Raw genomic sequence first — 21,817 nt, forward strand, 5'->3', positions numbered from 1 at the left:
AGTTTGTGCCCACTGCCTCTGATCTTGTCACTGGGCATCACCGTAAAGAGCCTGGTTCCATCCTCTTTGTACCCTCCCATTCGGTATTTATACCCACTGATGAGATCCCTCTGAGCCTTCTCTTCTCTGGGCTCAACAGTCCCAGCTCCCTCAGCCACTCCTCATATGGAAGATGCTCCAATCCCTTAACCATCTCTAACCATCTCTCTCTTATACTGGGGAGCCCAGAACTGGACACAACACTCCACGTGTGGCCTCACCACAGCTGAGCAGAGAGGAAGCATCACGTCTCTCAAACTGCTTGCAACATTCCTCCTAATGCAGTCCACCAGGCTGTAGGCCTTTGCTACAAAAGTATACTGCCAGCTCGTTCAACTTTGTACCCACTGGGACACCCAGATCCTTTTCTGCAAAGCTGCTTTCTAGCTGGGCAGCCCCCAGAGTGTCTTGGTGCATGGGGTTGTTCCTCATCAGGTGCAGGACTTTTCACCTCCCCTTGTTGAACTTCATGAGGCTCCTGTCAGCTCATTTTTCCAGCCTGTTGACATCCCTCTGAATGTCAGCAAAACCATCTGCTGTACCAGCCACTCTTCCTAACTTTGTATCGTCTGCAAACTTGCTGGGGGTGCCCTCTGTCCAAGCATCCAGATCATTAAAGAAGACGTTGAAGAGTACTGGACCAAATATTGGCTTCTGGAGGACACCTCTAGTTACTGGCTGCCAACCAGACTTCGTGCCAATAATCACAACCCTCTCAGCTCGGTTGTTGAGCCAGTTTTCAATCCACTTCACTGTCTGCTCATCCAGCCCATACTTCATCACCTTCTCCAAGATCTTATGGGAGACAGTGTCAAAAGCCTTACTAATGTCAAGGTAGACAATATCCATTGTTCTCCCCTCATTTACTAAGCCAGGCATTTCATCATAGAAGTTTATCAGGTTGGTCAAGCATGACCTCCCCCTTGGTAAACCCATGCTGACTACTCCCAGTCACCATCTTGTCCTTCCTGTGCCTGGAAATTATTTCCAGGATGAGTTGTTCTGTATCTTCATGATTGAGGTGAGGCTGCCCAGCCTGTAGTTCTCTGGGTCCTCCTTCCCGTGCTTTTTGAAGATAGGCATGATGTTTTCTCTCTTCCGGTCCTCAGGTACCTCTGCTGATTGCCATGATCTTCCAAAGACTATCGAGAATGGTCTTGCAATGACATCAGCCAGCTCCCCCAGCACTCGTGGGTGCATTCCACCAAGGCCCATGGACCTATGGATATCTAGTTTTCTTAAGTATTCCCTGACCTGACCCTCTTCACCAAGGGTAACACTTCCTTGTTCCAAACTTTCCCCCTGGTCTCCAGGACCTGGGATTTCTGAACGCTGGTCATACTAATAAAAACTGACATGAAGAAGGTATTCAGTTCCCCAACTTTTTCCATGTCTTGTGTCATCATCAGCTCCCCTGCCCCATTCAGCAGCAGGCCCACCTTTCCCCTAGTCTCTCATTTGCTGCTTATGTCCTTATGGAAGGCCGTCTTGTTGCCCTTCACATTCCTTGTCAGATTCAGCTCCAGGTGGGCTTTGGCTTTCCTAAACCCATATCCCTGCCTGCTCACACAGCATCTCTGTATTCCTCCGCGGTCACCTGTCCCTGCTTCCACCTTCTGTACACTTCCTTTTTATGTCTGCATTCTGCCAGGAGCTCCTCATTCATCCATGCAGGCCTCCTGGCATCTTTGCTTGTCCTCCTGCTTGTTGAGATGGACTGTTCTTGAGCTTGGAGTAGGTGATGCTTGAATATTAACAAGCTTTCTTGGGATCCTCTTCCCTCTTTCAGGGCCTTATCCCACAGGACTTTTATCAAGCAGATCTTTGAAGACGTCGAAGTCTTCTTTCCTGAAGTCCAGCGCTGTGGTCTTGCTTTTTGCCCTGCTCTTAGGATCCTGAACTCCATTATGTCACAGTCACTGCAGCCAAGGCTGCTTTTGACCATCATACCACAACCAGCCCTCCCTTGCTTGTATGAGGTCCAGCAGAGTACCTTTCCTTGCTCGCTTCTCTATTACCTGTGTCAGGAACCTCCTGGATTGCTTATAACCTGCTGTGCTGACCCTCCAGAAGATAATGGGATGGTTAAAGACCACCACGAGCATCCGGGCCTGTGAATGAGAAGCTACTTTCAGCTGTCAAGGCCTCATCTACTTGTTTTTGCTGATCAGGTAGCCTACAGCAGACAGCTACTACAACATCACCCGTATTGGTCTGCTCTTTAATCCTTATGCATAAGCTCTCAGTTGGCTCATCATCCATCCCCAGGCAGAACTCCAAGCACTCCAGCTGTCCTCTCACATAAAGGGCAATTCCACCTCCTTTTCTTCCCAGCCTGTCCTTCCTAAAGAGCATATACCCATTCATTGCAGCAATCCAGTCATGTGAGCTATCCCTCCACAGCTCCATGGTCCCAACAAGATCACAGCCCTGCAACTGCACACAGATCTCTAACTCCTCATATTTATTCCTGACATTGTGTATATTAGTGTACAGGCACTTAGAAGCACGTATTCATCAATGGAAACAGAAGAGACAACCCACAACATTTTTGTAAGAGCTGTCTGATCAGCTACCAAGAAGGGAGGATGACCCACCAGGCATGCATTCATAAGATGCCATCTGAAACACCGGCTGTGCAATGCAGAATTAAGACACAGAAAGAGTGAAAGGATTAAACCACATTTCTAGGATCCATTAACCACCAAAAGACAAAAAAACCAACCCCCCCAAAAAACCACACACACAAACTTTTTGGAGTCACCAAGCCTAGCTCATATGATAACCAGCACAAATTGCCAGCCTTGCATAGGTCTTTATGGGTCTTTTCATAAACAGCAAGTTAAACAATAGCTTTAGCAATAGAAGAATATTAAGCTATTCTCCTTAACTCTTCAAATGTCCCCTAAACTTGAGATCAAGGCAGTAATAAATTCTTCACAGTGAAGTGTCATTTGCCCAAAAGAACAACAAAAATAATCTGTGATTTCATCTATGAATGATAAATCTATCACACAGATTTCCTCCCTCTCTGCAAGACAGACAGGGCAAAGGTCTTACACAACCAGGAGCAGAAGACTCGGGTTATCTCAGGACACCAACAGAGAAATGCAAAATGTCTTTTATAGTCTCAGTTACTGTTTATTTGTGGTTATACTATACAGAGGGTATTGGTGTATTTTTATTGCTACGCTCTGTACTTTCCCCATGTTCCTTCCCTTTGGACCAGTTAATTACATGCTTATAGACATCCTCTGCTAGAGACATCAGTAATTTTCTCAGGATGACCATACACATTCCCTGATTTTTGCCAAGATCATCATCCACAAAGAAGCAAGCAAGATAATCTGATTTCTGCCATAAGATAAATTCTTGCTGAGTGGAGGAAGACAACAACTTTGTAGAGTTAGTTTCAAAAACTTAGTTTGGGGTTTTGTTTGTTTAAGGGTTTGTAAAATCTACCAAAGCTGATACATTTAGTTGTTAAACAGAAAACACAGGGGGATTGTTTAATCAGCATTGGCCATAGCCCCCAGCTACCAACTTCGTGCATTTTTTCAATGGAGAAATGAAACCACAGTTATCACGTTTCCCTTAACTAAGAAATGCTGCCTTTGCTCTTTCTGGCCACATTCAAAACCAGCAGCATCCTCACTCCAAAGGCTGCCCCAGAGGAGCTGCATTTAAAAGCCACACTTTTTCCAGGAATTTCCCACTGAACACTGAGAACAGAGATGTCTCCACAGCTTTTGTGGATGTAACATACTCCTGCCACGTACAACGTTTCACTACCTGTCACTGCATTGTAAAAGGAGTGTAACTGAATTCAAACCCTGAGCAAGGACACAAGAATGGGAATGTAATTTATTGTGCTTTCCTTGAATAGTCCAGCATAATGTGTCCAAAAGCTAGCACCGTTCAGAAATAATTCCGTGCTAGGTAAAATAATGTAATACTCACTTGGACTCCAATACAGGAATCACTCCACTGCTAATTCAGGGAAAGAACAGCACATCTGTTGTCCCAGTCTCTGCAACATTAAGTTTATCACCCCAGTGAATCACCTGGGAAAAGAGACTACTGATTTTTGCACATCTCACTACTTAGACTCAGCAAATGAACACCACAGTGCCAGCTGAATTAAAAAAGAAAGACAGTCACAATTGTTCAATGCATTTATTTATTCACTGAATTTCTTCAGTAGAAGTTTAGAGCAAAACGAGATGAGAAGAAAACACACTTTCAGGAAGTACAGTCTTTTCTCCCAGTCCTATTAATGCATCTCATTCCACGTCTCTTTAATACAAAATAACCGTTTTCTAAACTAGGGATAAGAATCTGGGATTGCCCTTGCCCTTCCAGGAAGCAAGGATGCTCATTAGAGGGTTACAATCCCACTACTTTATTTCTCTGACCCTGTAAATCTTCCATGCATGGAAAGGACACAGAATGGTCCTGGTGCCAGCCTTACCTGCAGCCTCATGGTTAGGGTATTCTCCTAAAAAGTGAAGCTCTCAATACCATATAAAACCGACAATCCCTACCTTTCACTTCTTGAAAGGGACTTCTAATCACTGACATAACAAGCAAGAAAGTGGGAGTCACCATTGCTCCTCTTCCCATTTTGAGTAGAACTGAAAGCCATTCACATATTAGACACTGCATGTTTATGTCAGATGAATTTGGTCTCTTCAGAAACTTCAGCAGGGCTCAGGGCTTAATCATCTCCAGCTTAAAGGGTTATGCAGGCTCTCAACTTCCCAGGATGAAAGACTACACTTAAGGACCATGGAAACTCTGTGGTCCAAAATGAGTACAAAGCTAAAAGGCAGTAATGTAGAACAGTTCCAGTTCTTTTAGCTTCAGGTGAAGTGGATAGGGGGCATCCAGCCATGGCAGTACCTGGATCCATATACAGAAGGAAGGATTTGGTCTGAACATAGTCCATAGAAGAAAGAGATTTCTTCTTGCAAAATCCTAGCAGAACATTTCAAAGGGAAAATCTGGAGCAAGGAAGACACACCCCCAGTGGAGGAAGACCAGGTTAGCCAGCACTTAAACAAACTAGACATACGTAAATCCATGGGGCCTGATGGGTTGCACCCACAAATGCTGAGAGAGCTGGCTGATGTCATTGTGAGACCACTCTCAATTATCTTTGAAAGGTCATGTCAGTCCTATCTTCAAGAATTGCAAGAAGTAAGAGTAGGGAATTACAGGCCAGTCAGCCTCACCTCAATCCCTGGCAAGGTAACAGGAGAAAATCCTCCTGGAAATTATTTTCAAACATATGAAGGACAAGACAGTGACTCAGAATAGTTAGCATGGATTTACCATGGGGAAATCATGCTTGATCAACCTGACAGCCTTCTAGGACAAATTACTGGCTTGGTAGTTGAGGGGAGAGCAGTGGATGTTGTTTGCCTTGACATTAGTAAGACATTTGACACTGTCTCCCATAAGGTCTTAGGGAAGCTGATGAAGTATGGGCTGGATGAGCAGACAGTGAGGTGGACTGAAAACCAGCTGAACAACCAAGCTCAGAGGGTTTTCATTATTCATACAGCATCTAGCTGGTGGCGAGTTAACTAGTGGTATCTCCTAGAAGTCAATACTTGGTCCGGTACTCTTCAACATCTCCATTAATGATCTGGATGCTTGAACAGAATACAGCCTCAACAGACTTGCAGATGATAGGAAGTTAGGAGGAGTGGCTAATGTACACGATGGTTGTCCTGCCACTCAGAGTGAATGGAGAAATAGGCAGGCAGGAACCTTATGTTCCATTTTCAGGAAATGAAAAAGTCCTGTATTTGGGGAGGACTAACCCCCATGCACCAAGACAAGCTGGGGCCATCCATCTGGAAAGCAGCTTGGCAGAGAAATGCCGTGGAGTCCTGGGGGACAAGCTGAGCATGAGTCAGCAATGCAACCTCATGGCAAAGACCAACAGCCTGGTGGGCTGCACATTAGGAGAAGTGCTGCCAGCAGCGAGAAAGAGGTGATCCTTCCCCTCTACTCAGCTCTGGTGAGGCCACACCTAGAGTATTTGTCCATTTCTGGGCTCCCCAGTACAAGAGAGACATGAACATACTGGAGAGAGTCCAACAAAGGGCCATGAAGATGATTAAGGGACTGGAGTATCTATCCTACGAGAGGAGGCTGAGAGAGCTGGGACTGTTCAAAGCCAGCAGAAGACAAGACCCAGGAGGGGTTTCATCAATGGGTATAAATACCTGATGGGAGGGAAGGAAGATGACAGAGCCAGGCTCTTTTCAATGGTGCCCACCAACAGAACTAGAGGCAATGGGCACAAACTGAAACATATGAAATTCCATCTGAACACAAGATTGCACTTTTTTACTGTGAGGGTCGTCAAACACTGTAACAGCTTGCCCAGAGAGGTTGTGAAGTGTCCATAGGGGGAGATATTCCAAACCTGACTGTGCGTGGGCCTGGGCAACCTGCTGCAGCTGACCCTGCTTAAACAGAAGGTTTGGACTAGATGAGCTCAGAAGATGCTCTCCAACCTAAATCTGTGATTCAGAATATGAAAGGAAGGCATAAACACAAGCTGAAAGGATTTAAAAAAATCAAGGGAGAAAGGTGCTAGGTATGCAGAAGAAAAAGAGAAATTAAAGGCAAGAAGTAAGTCTTTTTCAGCTCCAATGAGTATGAAAGAGAATGAAATGTACAGCACAATGCTAGTTGGTAGTGCAGACAGTCCCATAAGAAGATATGTTTAATAGTAGCTAAGTAGCTACTTTAAGGATGCTTCCACCTATTGTCTGATCCATTTGTCTGTTGCTAACTAACTACTGTCTTTGACGCTAAAGGGCAAGATCACTGGGATCTTCATCTTTTATGGTGCCCTTATATAAAAGAGCTTCAGCACACTCAATCTGTAACCAGGCTAACTGGTCTTACCACCATTAAAATTATTACAATACAAATTACTTAAATGTAACAGATGGAAAACAATGAGAGAAAGAGGATAAAAAAAACCTCTCAGATGAGAACACTCTCTACAGCAAACAGATAACTGAAAGAGGAGCAGAGGGAACAGAAATAGGATAAACAAAGCCAGAGCAATGCTTCTTCTCCAGTGTGGCAAAGTTTTCCCAAAATCCCAGTTGAAAATACAGACAAAAGGATACAGAGAGTTCACAAGAGTCATGGTTATGGGAAATGAGGAAAGAAAACAATAAATTGAGGATATTAACCACTTAATTGCTAGAGATCTGCTAAATCTGCAGAGTATCTATCAGTTTTCTAACCATGTACCATTTGATTTTCCTCCAAGGAATGTAGGAAACCTTGAAATCACACAGTGGTTTTGATAACATGAGAATGGACTGAAATGCCCCAGGGTAACAAACTCACGTACTGCCGAGTGATGTCTGATACATTTAATAGCATCTGAAAGAAAGTTTGTTGTGACAGCTGTGGAGTAGGATGGCTGGAAGGCTAGGTGGACTTGAAAAATGAGGAGGAAATTTCTGCCTAAAAATAAGTCATAGAGTTCTTCCACCACTTAGAAAGATAAGAGGGGAGAAGCTTTATGATCGTGAAGAGTGAAGTAAAAAAGCAGACATTCCTCAAAGACTGCTTTTCCAGAATTGTCAAGATTCCTCATCTTGGAGAACATTTAATCAGTTGGAAAATCTTGGCTTTGGGAACACTCACAGTCAAAGTTACATTTATATTACAAAGTCCTTAAAATGAGCCTTTTTACATCCAAAGCTAAGAAAAGGAAAGGTACAACACAATATGGATACAAGACTTTGAATACACTACGAAATCTTAAGTCTAAAACTCCAAAGGAAACACCAAATCATGAGTAGTTTTACCTTTATCCACTTCAGAAGAACTACCTTGATTTGCTACAACTCAAGATATGTCCTGAAATCCTTGAAAAGATAAGTGCGACCTAGTAGTGTATGACCATATATGCCCAGGTAGTGATACTGACTTATGTGGACAGAATAGGAAGTGAAATGTTTAAAGAAGGCTAAGGATTAAAACAGAGAAACTACAAATGTGCCAAGAGACACTGCAGTCATAGCTCCCCATTTGGCAAAAGAAAAAGTTCATACCCCATTTATACTGCGTATGGTGGAAGTACTACAGCTTAACAGAGGAAGGAAGCAGTAAAGGGAACGATACTTAACTCTTTCTTCACCTGCAAGCCTCAGAATAGTAACAGGCTACCTTGATATAATCTTATTCACTAGCTGCTGCTAAAACGGATGGCAGTAATCCTGAAGAACCACACTGTAATCCATGTGCAGAGTACTGTATCAGCAAAGCTACAGAAATTATCAGTCTGCTACCTCCCTAAGAAGCAGTGATAAACAAGACAAAAATTCAGTTTAAAAAAAAAAAAATTAAAAAAGACAATATAACCACCAAACAATGCTTAGGCCACATAGCAGCTGATATTATTCTTAACGAGCATTCAAAATGCAAACAGTTCTCAAAAGGGAGCGCATTATTTTTTCAGAGGCAAAAGACAGGAATTCAGTGGGATTTTTAGATGAGAACAACTGAATAGAACAGAAATACTTAATGAAAGGAAGGCAGTTAGGAAACAATGACACCGAAATACACAATGTTTTTCATATTACAATGAATGCCAAAGTACACAGCTAATGCCAGCTGATGGCATTGAAAGACAACTGGGGAGGAGGGTGGGAAAGATGATTTTGGACAATTAAATCAAAACATAACAAAATAGAGCTGCAATTATATTACCTGGTATTTTGATGCTCAACTTTGGTGACAATTCCTTAAAGTCCGCAACTATTGCTCTAGTGTAAAAAACAAGACAGGTTGCCTTCAGACACAGAAAGACTGGCTTATGAAAAAAGTATTCACAGACACCCATTCTGAGACAAAACATTAGTGGCCTCTTACTAATTTAGGAAACCTTTCTTGATTGTAAAGGCCCTTGGGATAGACACATATCTTGTATCTTTTCACAAAATTCATATATAATTGAGACACAGAACTGCGTATTTTTCTTTCAGCCTTTCCTACAGGAGAAAAGCATTCCCTTTTTATTGAGGCAATATAACCACAGAAATCTTCTCTTACAACCTCTTCTGTATTTTCTGTATTTTCTTATCTGAGGACATGAATTAGGCTATGGAAAAGAATGAAGTACCCAAGAGAGAGAAACAAGACGCCACCAACTAAGGGGCAGCAAAGACAAGAATTGCCAGCAAGGCTCCATACTTAAACATCTGTCAAAATGCTAAACTAAGTTTCTTTTTTAAAACACATTCAACAAGACAACTTATATCCTGTATTTAGTTAAATTATTCCCACAACTCTGATGCTAAATATTTTCTTTCCAAGTTTTTATTGAAAGACTAGCAGACTGTATCCAGCCAAAGGATGAAACCTATCTTCATACCAGGGGAAAGCCTAAAACAGAAGGTATGAGCTATGAGCAAGTGATCAATCTATATCTCTAGAAAGCAAAACTGCTAAAGTTGATGGACAGACATTGTAATAGGAGCAAACCAAGTTCCATTAACGACAGTCAGTGCAGGGCTGTTACTGTCACAAGTTGGTCTGCCACCCCTATGAAAGCCAAAAGGAATCAAATTGCTATCTGGCGCTCGCAGGCACTTCTGGTGCTCCTCCAAGCAGCATTCCAGCAGAAGGCTGTTCAGTCCTACAGAACACGTATGTTTTAAGTTGCTCCAGATTTTGGCCAGAAAATACAAATACTTTGAGTATCTCCTTCCAGCGATTAAATCTCAGTTTTAAAGGTGACTATAGACTACTAAGGGTCGGGATATTTGCCAAAATGAACCACCAAAATAAGCAACCTTAGTTACTAATTATGTAATGGAGTGCAACAGGCCAAGTTTTCTGATGAAGCAACCTGTCTGGCCTTAACAAAAATTACGCCGGATGATAATCTCACCTACATACATTATATACCACTCTAGAATTATAAACTCTTAAGTTAAATTCTTAGCGATTCCATACATGACAAGAATAATATTCCTCTATGACCACACACCTACAAAGCATTTTTTGCTTTGTATATGGAACAAAATTTTTCATTTTAAGTCAACAAGTTCAGAGAAAAGTTAGGCACATTATTAAACAATTTAAAGAAAAAGAGCAAAAAAAGGCAAGACCAACATTTTCAAAAGTATCCAACCATTTTAGCTATTTTACTCCATATACCTACAATCTCATTTTACGGACTCTAAGTAGCACCACAATCCCAAATTAAGTCAATCATTATTCAACATTGCCGAATATGATGAGATATTTAAGAATATTAATAAATAAAATTTCCAGATTAAAATAACTGTAACTTTTCTGAACATCTTTATTAGTTAGTTTGTTCATACAGTCTTTCTCTACAGTCACAAGAAAAGGTATGTTCCTCCTCCTGCTATAGTAACAACATTCAAGTGGTTTTGTGAAGCTGAGAAATCTGGTGAACATATTGCTAGATTTGTTAAGAAAACTGATATTCTAGTCTTTTGCCTCCTTACTCTAGGATATGCCCACCGTGCCTTCCCTTTCCAAAGCAACAAAAGATGAATTTGTAAATACAACTATATGAAAAAGGCACAGCATGAAGATTTCTCATTACAATTGACAGAAAAATGATCTTTATGATGCACACATTTCTTTACTTATATTAAGGGTGGGAAAGGATATTAATTTCAATGAGGTATGTTATGAAGTATGTCATTTACGATTTCATCATGTTCACTAGGGCATAATACTGGTACTCAAATATCATGCTGTATTCCCACATATCAACATCAGAAACAAACTGCTATAGTTCAGTGGCAATGTACAATTGGGGCCACCATCCCACCACAGACTGCACTGCAACATACAAAGAAAAGCAAGCTTAAAAAGTTTAAATGTAAAGAAACAAGGCAAAGAACAGGCTGTAAACAAGATGAATACCCTTTACTTAAAGAGCTTGATAGAAAACTGGTTTTCAGCCAATTTTGAGAAATAAATTAGCAAAACCAGACCTCTTTCTGATGTTGAGGAAAGCTCCAACAACATTTCTTCATCAAAGCTACTCTCCATTGCAGCACACATTTGATCATGGAGTACTACAGCTACCGTGCATAACGTGGTTCTGATTCTGTATTTAACTTCTAATTACTTTTTATTGCCATTTTAGAGACAAAAAATTATCAAACAATTTTGCTACCAGAGAACAAAAAAAGTCAGTTATGGCAGCCGACATCTATCAGTATTAATTTTTTTTTATTTCAAATGGCATTCAACAGTCCCAGTCAAGATCAGGGTCCATAGTGCTACCCACTGCACAGAGACAAACATGCCTTTAGGGCCTTACAACTACAGACATACAAAATGGACAAACAAGTGGAAGAGGAGGGACCCAGAAGTGACACCTCCAAGTGATTCAGTTGCACATGAAAGACATTTCAATTAGCATGACCACTCAGCCCCTTTCTCCTGACACTACCAAGACGAGCCAGTCAAAAGCTCACTGCAGTGAAGCAAATGGTCATATTACAAAAAGTCAACAGGAAATTGAAGTGGAAAAAAAAAAAACAAAACAAAAACAACAACAAAAAAACCACCCAAAGAACATACCAAAGAGTAAACACACCAATTATATAGAGAGAGCAGTGACAAATGCTGACACCAGTGAGTCTGGGTAAGACAATTCCTATTTTTCTGAGCCATGCAATTCTACTTCCAAAAGTGAATTTTTAAAGATGTGTTTAAGTTGTGTTGGTATTTTTTTAATAGAGCATAGCAAAACAGCTATAAATGTAAACAATTACTGTATCTGGTATACTAGTAATAAATATCTGAAAATGTCTGTTCTCTATTGTTGTTCACACACTAACTCAGCTGGCATGTTTCTCTCCAGAATTCTCATGCAGTGACTCAGAAGATCCATAGATCCATCATGCAGGTAACCTGTGAAATAGCTTACACTGAGCTGCTATAGGTTAGCGAATCTTAGGTAAGTATTGACAATTTTCTGTGTAGACAAAATTTGAACATCGGCAAATACGGACAGGGAAGCCCAGATGTATAAAATTTTCACGTGAAAGTACCTCAATGCAAAATTTAAAGTTCATTTTGAATATTTAGTTCTCAAACATGCATCTTGCTACTGCCAGCTACAGGTCCTTTGGTTTTTTAACATGAAAGAGAGGAATACACTGCTCAGAACCAAAGAATAACTGACACCTGAATGAACACTAATTTCTTAATGTCTTTTGATGAATTACGATTCTAAGCAGATGGCTGAAACAGAAGAAACTTGTCTCTGAAGCAGCCAAAAAGTGACAACATAAACCTGAGCAGATGTTCAAAGTGGAATCAAGAGTCTAAAACACCTTTTAGAGGACTGTGTTGACTTCTCAGTACACAGAATTAACACCAGGAAAAGTAGCTGTATTAGCAATTTATATGTTCAAATCCCACCCACGTGCTCAAATTAAAATATTTAATTGAGTGCAGTAGCATTGGACTAACAGCATTATAAACTACGTTTTCTATTTAGTAAGACACTTACACAGTGAATTATCTATAAAGCTAAGCATAGAATATGCCTACAGTATAGTTTTCAGGTTCAGGAGTATTAGCCATTGGCCTTGATCAGCATTTTTCAAGAGACCTGAAGCCAACAGTTTCCAGAAAGTTTCCAGTTGTTTCAGTTTTTTTTTTAAGTTTTTCATCAGGGAAAGTCTTTAGAAAAATATCAAAATAGAATAGAATAGAATAGATTTTAGATGTTGTTGTTAATACAGATAACTGTCCAAGCAAAAATAAATGCCTTATTCTTGCACAGCTGTACCTGCAGAGATACCATAGAACAAACATGCACAAATACCAACAGTAGCTTCAGAATAAATAAAAGAAGTACCACTGCCAAAACATATTCAGGAGCTACACTGGAGATAGCTTTCCAAAATGGCAAAAAAATATTTGTGAGAAGGAAGGTAGTTTAATGAACTATGAAACTCCCTTTTCTCAACACAATTATTGTTTGAATCTCATGGTATTAGAAAAACAAATAGAGATCTATCATTTAAAGTCCTCACGGGTTCTTTGTTCTAGCTGCCAAACTATCTGTGGTACCATTTGGTTGATCCAGGTGCTTAGTAGGGTCTTGAATGTGACACTACAAAAGCTGATACTGTACTTCAGTGTCAAGAGAAGATACTGACTTTGGCAAACATAAGTTGACTAGGTATACATATATGTCATTTTCCGGCACACATTTTCCTACATCTGCAACACTATCAAAGACAGAATGTGATCAACCCTCTCTCTGCAAATATTATGTTAAGATATCTCCCTGTCTTTGCATTGACATGATTCTGACACTGCACCTGACCAATAATACACAGAGATTAAATTATGCTAAGAAAGTACAGGAGGAAACAAAACAGCCAGAAGTTTTCTCCTAGGTCTTAAATACTTCTGCACAGTTCAGATTGTATAAGGCAATGCGGGTGTCAGCTCCCAAGCTCCAGAGAAGTTTTTACACTGGCCATCTTTGAGAAAACCAGCTCACCACCACTGCCAAGAACTCACCAGGCCCAGGTGAGTGACTGCACCTGAGCTTGGGAAGCACACAGCCAAGCACAGCCCAGATAGCCCACAGCTCCATTTCGAGACCCCAGTTGCTCATGCTATCCTTCTGCTATTGCAGGTGACAGCCAGCAGCTCCTTCTGGGTCTGCTGGAGGAGTTACACCTGGAACACAATAAAAAGTGAACCTATTTAAACACTCTTTAAATTGCTATTTAGATACAGTGTTACCAAACTGGGCAGGGACCCTGGGTATTAGGACACCTCTGGCTTTTATCCTACCTGCTAAGCAGCCCTCTGCAAGCACAGCTTTAGGAACGCTGCTTTTAAGCGTTTCTAGTCACAAGACCAATCATTAAGGAGACAAAAGCTTGCAGGAACAACCCACTTAGAGCACTTTATTTTGATTTAGCTATAAATGGTGATTTTTCAAACCCTCACATTTGCCTTGTCATAATTGCATAAAATTCATAGGGCTTTATCCATAGCATGAGTAGAGAGACTATTTAACATGTGTGGCTCTGGTGTTACTAGTATGAGGAAAAAATGGAGCCTCTGCCTCCTTCAGAGAATCCAGATGTTGCAAATGTCAGTCTTTTCATGAATTAAATGCAATTCCAAATTAAAATGAAACTGGTATTAGAGGATTGCTTATACTTGGTTTCGATGTTATCACATATATCAGCTTGCTAGCAGGGGCACTTGATGAGGTAGAATTCACATAAAGTTACAACTGCTTCTTCACTCAGAAGCAGCCAAAAAGTCATCTTTGACTTGTCAATGAAGTGCTGATCCTTTCAGGATGATGGTCTCGCCGCATGTGTCCACACTTCCATGATTTCCATATTAGGGTCACTCCTTAGAAAGCTCTTCTTTGAAACCATTTCAAAGCCAGGCTGGGGTATAAACAGTGCTTTGGGCAATGAATTACGTATCAAACCTGCTCCCCAATGATGACGACTTCCCAGTTATCCATTGAAACAAATCTGAAGGCAACACTAATCCTACATCCCTTATTCCATGTTTACCAACAAGCCCTACTTGTTGAGTACGAAGTACTTAGATATAAACACCTGAAGAACACGCAAGGTCAGCAAGAAGCCTGCATTTCTTAAGTTTACTATCCCATTTAATTCCTAGATTAAGGCTTTTTCTACAGCAAAGTTACCTTTTGCTTTCAGAAGAGCAGCTGAGTTTGCACAGACCACCACCCACAGTTGCAGTGATGCTTGCAGCTAACAGCCCAGCTGTTACTTCACCACAGCTGAAAATGTTTTCCAGGAAAAAAAGCTAGTATTAGCTGACTTTCATCCTTCCTATACCACTCGTCTGTAGGGACAGGAGATGTTAGACAGCATGTTTCATTTTGATAATTTTGGGAGGTTGCATTAGACAGATGCCTACTCTAATTATTATTTATCCAGTATGCATCTGGTTTTTTATATACAGTTCACGTACTGATAAGTTCCCAATAGTTATTTTTATATAACATTCTTCAAAGGAACTTTCCCATGCTCCCATTCCTGTCTGCAAGCTGTTCAACCAGGCTGCGTGTTCTGGATTTTCAGAAAACAGTCTTCATAGAATCATAGAACAGTTTGGGTTGGAACAGACCTTTGAAGGTCATCTAGTCCAACTCCCCTGCAATGAGCAGGGACATCTTCAACCAGATCAGGTTGCTTAGAGCCCCATCCAACCTGACCTTGAATGTTTCCAGGGATGGGGCCTCTACCACCTCTCCAGGCAACCTGTTCCAGTGTTTCACCACCCTCATCATAAAAAATTTCTTCCTTATACCTAGTCTGAATCTACCCTCTTTTAGTTTAAAGCCATTAACCCTTGTCCTGTTGCAACAGGGCCTGCTGAAAAGTCTCTCTCCATCTTTCTTGTAGGCCCCCTTTAAGTACTGAAAGGCTGCAATAAGCTCTCCCCGGAGCCTTCTCTTCTCCAGGCTGAACAACCTGAACCCTCCTGTGTGAATAAATTTAATTCTAATACCAACGCACTGAGAACAGAAGCAACAGAGAAGTGCCATATCTTCCAGCATTACAACAATAAGGAAAAGCCAAAGGAGATACAGCAGCATGTGAAAGGATAGAAAAAAATTAGAAAATTTGACTGCTACTCCCCCAAAATATAACTGCTCTGACTTTGGTAAACCCTTGAGACCTGTAAATGCATGACAGTGGGACTGACAAGAGTGTGGTGTGTAATGCAATGATGAGATAACTGAGAGGGCTGCACCATAATCACAAGAAAATGGCACTGGTTTAAAAAACAAACAAACAAACAAAAACAAGCATATAAACATCAGATATGCTTTATAGACACATATGTGGTTTTTAACTGCTGGGTTCATCTCCTGACTTAAAGTGAGGGTCAGCAAAACAGGATTCACTTTGTATGGGTTTTTTTAATGCTTCTACTTTAAATAAAACTTGCCATATGACCTGGATCGAAGAAACATAGGATATATCACTATTCATAATGACAGCTCTTCAAATAAAGCTTAAACCACGCATTGGCTTCTTCCAGCCCAAAAGCTTAAACCATAAAGCAATTTTCATAAATTTGTTTCACAAATAACGTCAGATGGGAGAGTATGATGTGCGGGAAAAAAAATATCATTTCTAGCCATGCCAAAATACTAGAGAAAGCATAAAGACTTGTTCGCTTACAAACACAAAATAACTCATGTTGTTGTGTCAAAAGGATTATTTTTACTCAAAACCAATATTCTGGGCCAAAAAATCAGACCTACTTTGAGCAATGAGAGGACTGCTAACAGAAACACCACTTAGCACTGGGAAATACCTTTTCCTCTAGGGAAAAAGATTTGTGAATGAGTTTTCAGCTCACCTACTGCCAGATGTAAACACAGAAAGATAATCATACTATTCTGACACCCTCTTTTTCCAATGAAACAAAAAATTCATTGTCCCAGTCAAAATTCAGATGTGAGACTAGAGACAGCAGGTTGTCACCTGCTACGAGCACAGAAAACTTTTAAGAGATGTTTTGACATTCAGCATAAGCTGTTGTCTCCAAGTTTCTTCCAGTTTGACCACCTTCTCCTGTCTCAACACCACATTTGCCAGAACAGTCCAAAATCAGACAACTACCAAAAAGCCCCATATGATCCACTCGTATTGGATATGCTGTGTTTGGCTATGCCATGCCTTTTCAATAATCACGACTATAGTGTACACCAGATAGCACTGCAAAGCAAGATGTATCTGCTGACTTGGGCAGCATCACTTGCTGGAAACAAGCACATCTGTCCACATTCAGTTACTCGGAGATATTCGAACTCACTACCACCCTTTCTGCAAGTTTTCTCTTCAGCTATAAGAGGTTAAGTCCAAAATGAAGCATGAATCACAGACCTTAGCTGCAGTAGTACTGTATGTTAAAATCAGTGTAGGTGTACTTTACCAGCCTATGGACTGGGCAACAGAAGATTTTGATCAGTTGTGGCTTAAGTCCATCTAGGTCCCAGCTACAGTGGCTCTGCCCTCCAAACTGTCATTCACTTGCACCAGAACCTCATCCATATGCTCAGGCAGCAAGGTGGTTCTGAGAACCAGTCCACTGAAAAACATTTATTCTTTGTTTGCAGATATTAATCATGAGCATTAGTACCAGTAGGTTACTGCCAAAAGAAAATGGGTATATACTACTTGAAGGAAGATTGGACTGTGGCAGTCCCTGCAGCCTGAAGAGCAGACAGCTCTGTTCTTTCCACCACCTCTGCTACCTGGGTGAGAATCGCTGACCAAGGGATAGGTGGGTGGCTGAGATGGAAGCCTCTGCAGCAGCTGCAGGTAAATTAGACAAGGGCAGTAACTCAGAGCTTGCACAGAATTTTCCAAGCCTATTCCTGAGACTTTTTTGCTTCTGAAAACCCTCTAGAGATTACTTACTCAACAACTATTTCAAGACAATCAAACTGAAGAAGTAATTAAAATCAAGTTGACTTTGTTTTCCTTCTAGGGTATCTCACAGTGCATCACCGAGGTAGAAATTGTCTGCTCTGTGTATTTTTCGGCAGCACTGAATACATTACCTGAGATTAGTAATGTACTTTTCTGCCTTATCTAGTTGTCATAAGAGAAAATATTAATAGTCCACTGCAGTATATGATCAATCTTAAAGAAATTAGTAACTTCCAATTCTTTCTGCTTCCAAAGCAATAAAGAATTTCATTAAACTAAAACTCCAAGAAGTGTTTACACAGTCTGCCACGGAAGAGCACTCGTGTTTTGTATGGAGAACATGACCAGAGAGAGCACTAGAAGGTGAGCCCTGTGATTCAGAACAGTAAAAATCAACAAGATCAGAAATGCTAATCTCAAAACCTGTGGAGAGTAGAAGGGAAACCATTACAGATAAATCAAATTTATGCTTCTGTCTTCAAAAGTTACAGATAAAAAAGTGGATGCTTTCCCAACAGAGTCTATTGGCTCAGATCTCATTTTAAGGCCTCAAAAAAGCACATTTCTTTCTCAAATGTCTATTGGCACATGCATAATATTACATAAGCCCCTTTTGCAGGGCTACTTGAAACACAAAATTACTTTTGACTCACTCGTCTTATGTAAATTCACAGTCAAGTGCCTCTGAAAAAAACTAACACAAAAGTTAAAGGCACAGGATATCAATATACATGTAGCAGATGAAAGCTAGAAAAATTGTGGGAGGGTGGAAGAGTGATCTCATTCCCTTTCATACAGAGACTTCTAGCAGGAAATGTACTATCACTACATTTAAGTAAAAGATCAGACACCACAACCAGCAACTGGAGAAAAAGAAAGCAAAAAAAACCCCCAACACACATATACTTAAAACCAGAACTGTTTTCTCACATCAGTACTAAAACAGGCTTCACAAGGGTGACAACAATTCTCAGTTGCACAAGATGCTGCATCTGTGGGGTCACAAAACAGGCTTGGTCAAATCCTGAGCTGGTGGAAACCGTCACTGTTGTACTGAATGCAGGATGGTCACTCAGGCAAGTTTAAAGTAAATCTTAGTTGTTTATATATCCTATGATGTAAGAAATGTCTATGAGAGGTGACCTGAGATTAACCTCCTCTCACTATAACACAAAAAACATTGATTTAACTTTATCTTAGAAAATGGAGATAAACTTGACTGGAATTCTTCTTTTCTAAAACAGCATTAGTCTCTTTTTAAAGTCAGGTTTTAAGATCATAGGTTTTTTTCTACACCTCTGATTGCAATGGGTAGTAGAGAGAAACATTTTGCCAAAATACATGACTTCTTAGAGATGCATTTTAATCCGTATGTCTGTTCATTAGATACTTCTATCAACTCCCTCTTGGCAGCAACAGCACCAAAGGGATTTTCATGTTTTTCTCTCACCCACTGAGGAGAAAATTCATCAAACAGGTCTATGTTAATTAGATTTAAAAGACTCTGAGAAAATATTACTATTATTAATACCAGGACAGAAAAAAGAATCCAAAGGAGCTGGGTGTCTGAATGCCCTCCATTTAAAAAACAAACAAACAAACAAACAAAAAAAACATAAATAAATAAATAAATACCCCGCTACCACCACCATTGGTCCATTCTCTCTGTTTCAAAAACAGAAATCAAGGCTCTTGTAAGATCAAGGCACCCAAATTACCATTTCTTAAAACTACAGGCTAACAATGTCAATATTTTTCTCAAGCTGACATACAATTTTTTCTCCTATTGTAAAATTGAAACAAAAAAGAGCAGAGCATTCTCCACAGATTCTGTCAGAAATACTGACTTAATCAAGTAATTGGCATTTACGAGATCAGCAAATCAGAGCTAAAAATTCACTATTGGCATCACAGTGAAAATGTAAGTGACTGGGGGTCAACTGAAGAAAGAACTTACATTTATTTCACTACTTTGAGATTATTGCAGACATTTGGTAACAAAAATGTGAAAGATTACTGCAATGCAGTTTCTGACAGATAATATTTCCTGACGAGACAGAACAGAAAGAACTGTAGAGCTTCAAGATTGTAATCGTTTTGTACATTTCTACACACAAAGTACTTTTTTAAGCAAAATATTTCACCCCTGCAGCTGCTATCTCTTAGATGTACTGTCATCCTTCATCCACACACAACTGGAAAGGAACGAAGAAATGACAGGACAAAGTTTTCAATCTTAAAACAAGAAAGTTTTATACACTATAGCAGGAATAGATAAAAGAATCCCATGTGCATTATGAGTTCATGCAATTATATCAACAATAAGAGACTGTGTAAGTTGCTTCCTTTCCTGATTTGGCATAAAAGACATGCAGGCATTTGCAAAACCATGTTATAAAACAAATAAGAATTTATATGAGCTTTTACTGACAGATGTCTCCCAACAGGGGTCAATGCCAGGTTGTTCTTCCCCAGCCCAGATTTGCAATCTGTTCTTATCTGATTTACTATCTCATTGTTCTGCTGTTCAAAAGAATTATATATATTTAAAACACCAAGAAACAAGATTGGTTAAGACAAAGGCTTTGTATGAATCTCTAAAGCTGCAGTGGCTCTGATCCAAGTTTATCCGCACAGACTTCATCTGAAAGATTGAAGTTTGGGTAAAGTAAAACTGATTGTAAGCACAATTGATAGATGCTATTCAAGATGATAGAGTGGATAAGTCTAAAGAAACGAGTCAAAATTTACAAGGAAACAAGAGACATAAGAACTCTCAGGGATATGGCAGGCTTTGTAGGGCTTCTTTGGGGAAAGAAGTGTTTGAGATTTTATTTAAAGTAATAATCTAACAGAGGGAGCACCAGACAAGACTGGAAGGTGATTTTAAGAAGTGATTGTAGGTAAGCGTGAGAAAGACTTTTAATAACAGCTTTCATCCTCGCAGAAAAATAACCAGAGCAAAATCAAGGCCAACTTTTGTCACCCTAGCTTAAATCTTATGAATTTCTCAAGCTAAAATAGAGAGATACATTCTAGACAGACGTAGATGTGAGCAATTCTTCCATTCCCACACAGGGAATCTGTTCTACAGTCATACCAAGTCTTGCTTTATAAGAAGAAACACCCACACGCTTCCCCTTCATCGACAGATTACAACACTCTTACAGTCTTTTGATACAAAAGGGCGAGCAGATGTGGAACTATCTCTAGAAACAGCAAAAATTAATCTAATTTTGAACAGAGTGAAAACCAGACAGGCAAAATTTTGAAAACTAAGGCTTACAAAACAAGAAATCAGGATTTCAGGTGTTGCACGTGTATGGCCCTCTCTGAGCAGGTGCTTTGGATGCTCATGCAGCACTTAGGAAAGTCAGGTCCCAAAAATTCTGCAGTTTGAAGGAAGAAACAAGTAATCAACAAGGAAACAGAAATCTGGTGCTTGTATTTTGAATTTTCTCTTCAGTAGTTCTGAGCAGACTTGTAACCTGTCAGACATAACCACTAGATTCAAAAGGCTCCTCTGTTATCTAGTGCTTCCTTAGTAAAATCTGGTTCAGCTTGCAAAAGTTACATTTTTTTTCATTTTTTTTATATGTCACTTTTCTCTCCCTCATATATATTTTAGTACTTCTATAAAATATGTATATGCATATACACATATATAAAAAATGTATATACATATATAAAAATGCCTCTCATACTTTTCCCTTTTGCATGCATTTGAAAAAGGTAGTCTTTGAAGAATAAAGTCCTGTCAAAACAAATCTAATGGGTACTAGTTACTAGGATTTCCTACTCAGAAGCACTAAACCACTTTACATGCTGGGACCTCTTCACTATGAAGTCTGCCATAAAACGTAATTAAATATCTAATGCACCCATCTGGTATTTATGGGTTTTACCCATTTGCAGCAGCTTAGCTTTCAGTCAGTGACTGCTGTCAACTCTGCTGGTTTCAAGATCACGGCAGGGCACCGTGCCTCGCCTAATGCCGGCCACGCGTCCCCCAAGCACGTGCACGGCGGCCAGCTCCAACTGCGGGCCGATATTTGTTTAATTATTAAACTATTTCTAAATTAATTGTTTAATTATTAAATAAATAATTAAAAATTAAGAGGAAGCAGAGGGTAAGCAGGCATTTCTTCTCACGCGATGGAGCGCCCGTGTTGCTGAAGGGCAACCAAGCCGGTGTTTTTCCCCCTCCAGAGAAGGGCGGGAGGACAGGCCCGAGGTGGGCCCGACGCCCCGCTGCCAGGCCGGGGGAC

At 40.2% G+C, this 21,817-nt stretch overlaps 1 protein-coding gene across 6 annotated transcripts in view; it reads right to left on the reverse strand.

The window, feature by feature from the left end:
* The window catches only part of CPQ (carboxypeptidase Q), a 166,141-nt gene that overhangs the window by 143,690 nt on the left and 634 nt on the right, over positions 1 to 21,817 (reverse strand). The window contains exon 1 of one of the 6 annotated variants that reach the window (XM_041123191.1): positions 20,836 to 20,917. The exons of 2 other annotated variants lie outside the window; for them this stretch is intronic. The gene's annotated coding sequence lies outside the window, so the exon portion shown is untranslated. Of the gene's footprint in view, positions 1 to 8,793; positions 8,814 to 12,633; positions 12,654 to 13,640; positions 13,662 to 20,835; positions 20,918 to 21,817 lie in introns of those variants that run through there. 3 more of the 6 variants (XM_041123192.1, XM_041123190.1, XM_041123193.1) reach the window with 3 other exon arrangements.

Source organism: Aquila chrysaetos, chromosome 4, assembly GCF_900496995.4.
Source record: "Aquila chrysaetos chrysaetos chromosome 4, bAquChr1.4, whole genome shotgun sequence".
Classification (NCBI taxonomy): domain Eukaryota; kingdom Metazoa; phylum Chordata; class Aves; order Accipitriformes; family Accipitridae; genus Aquila; species Aquila chrysaetos.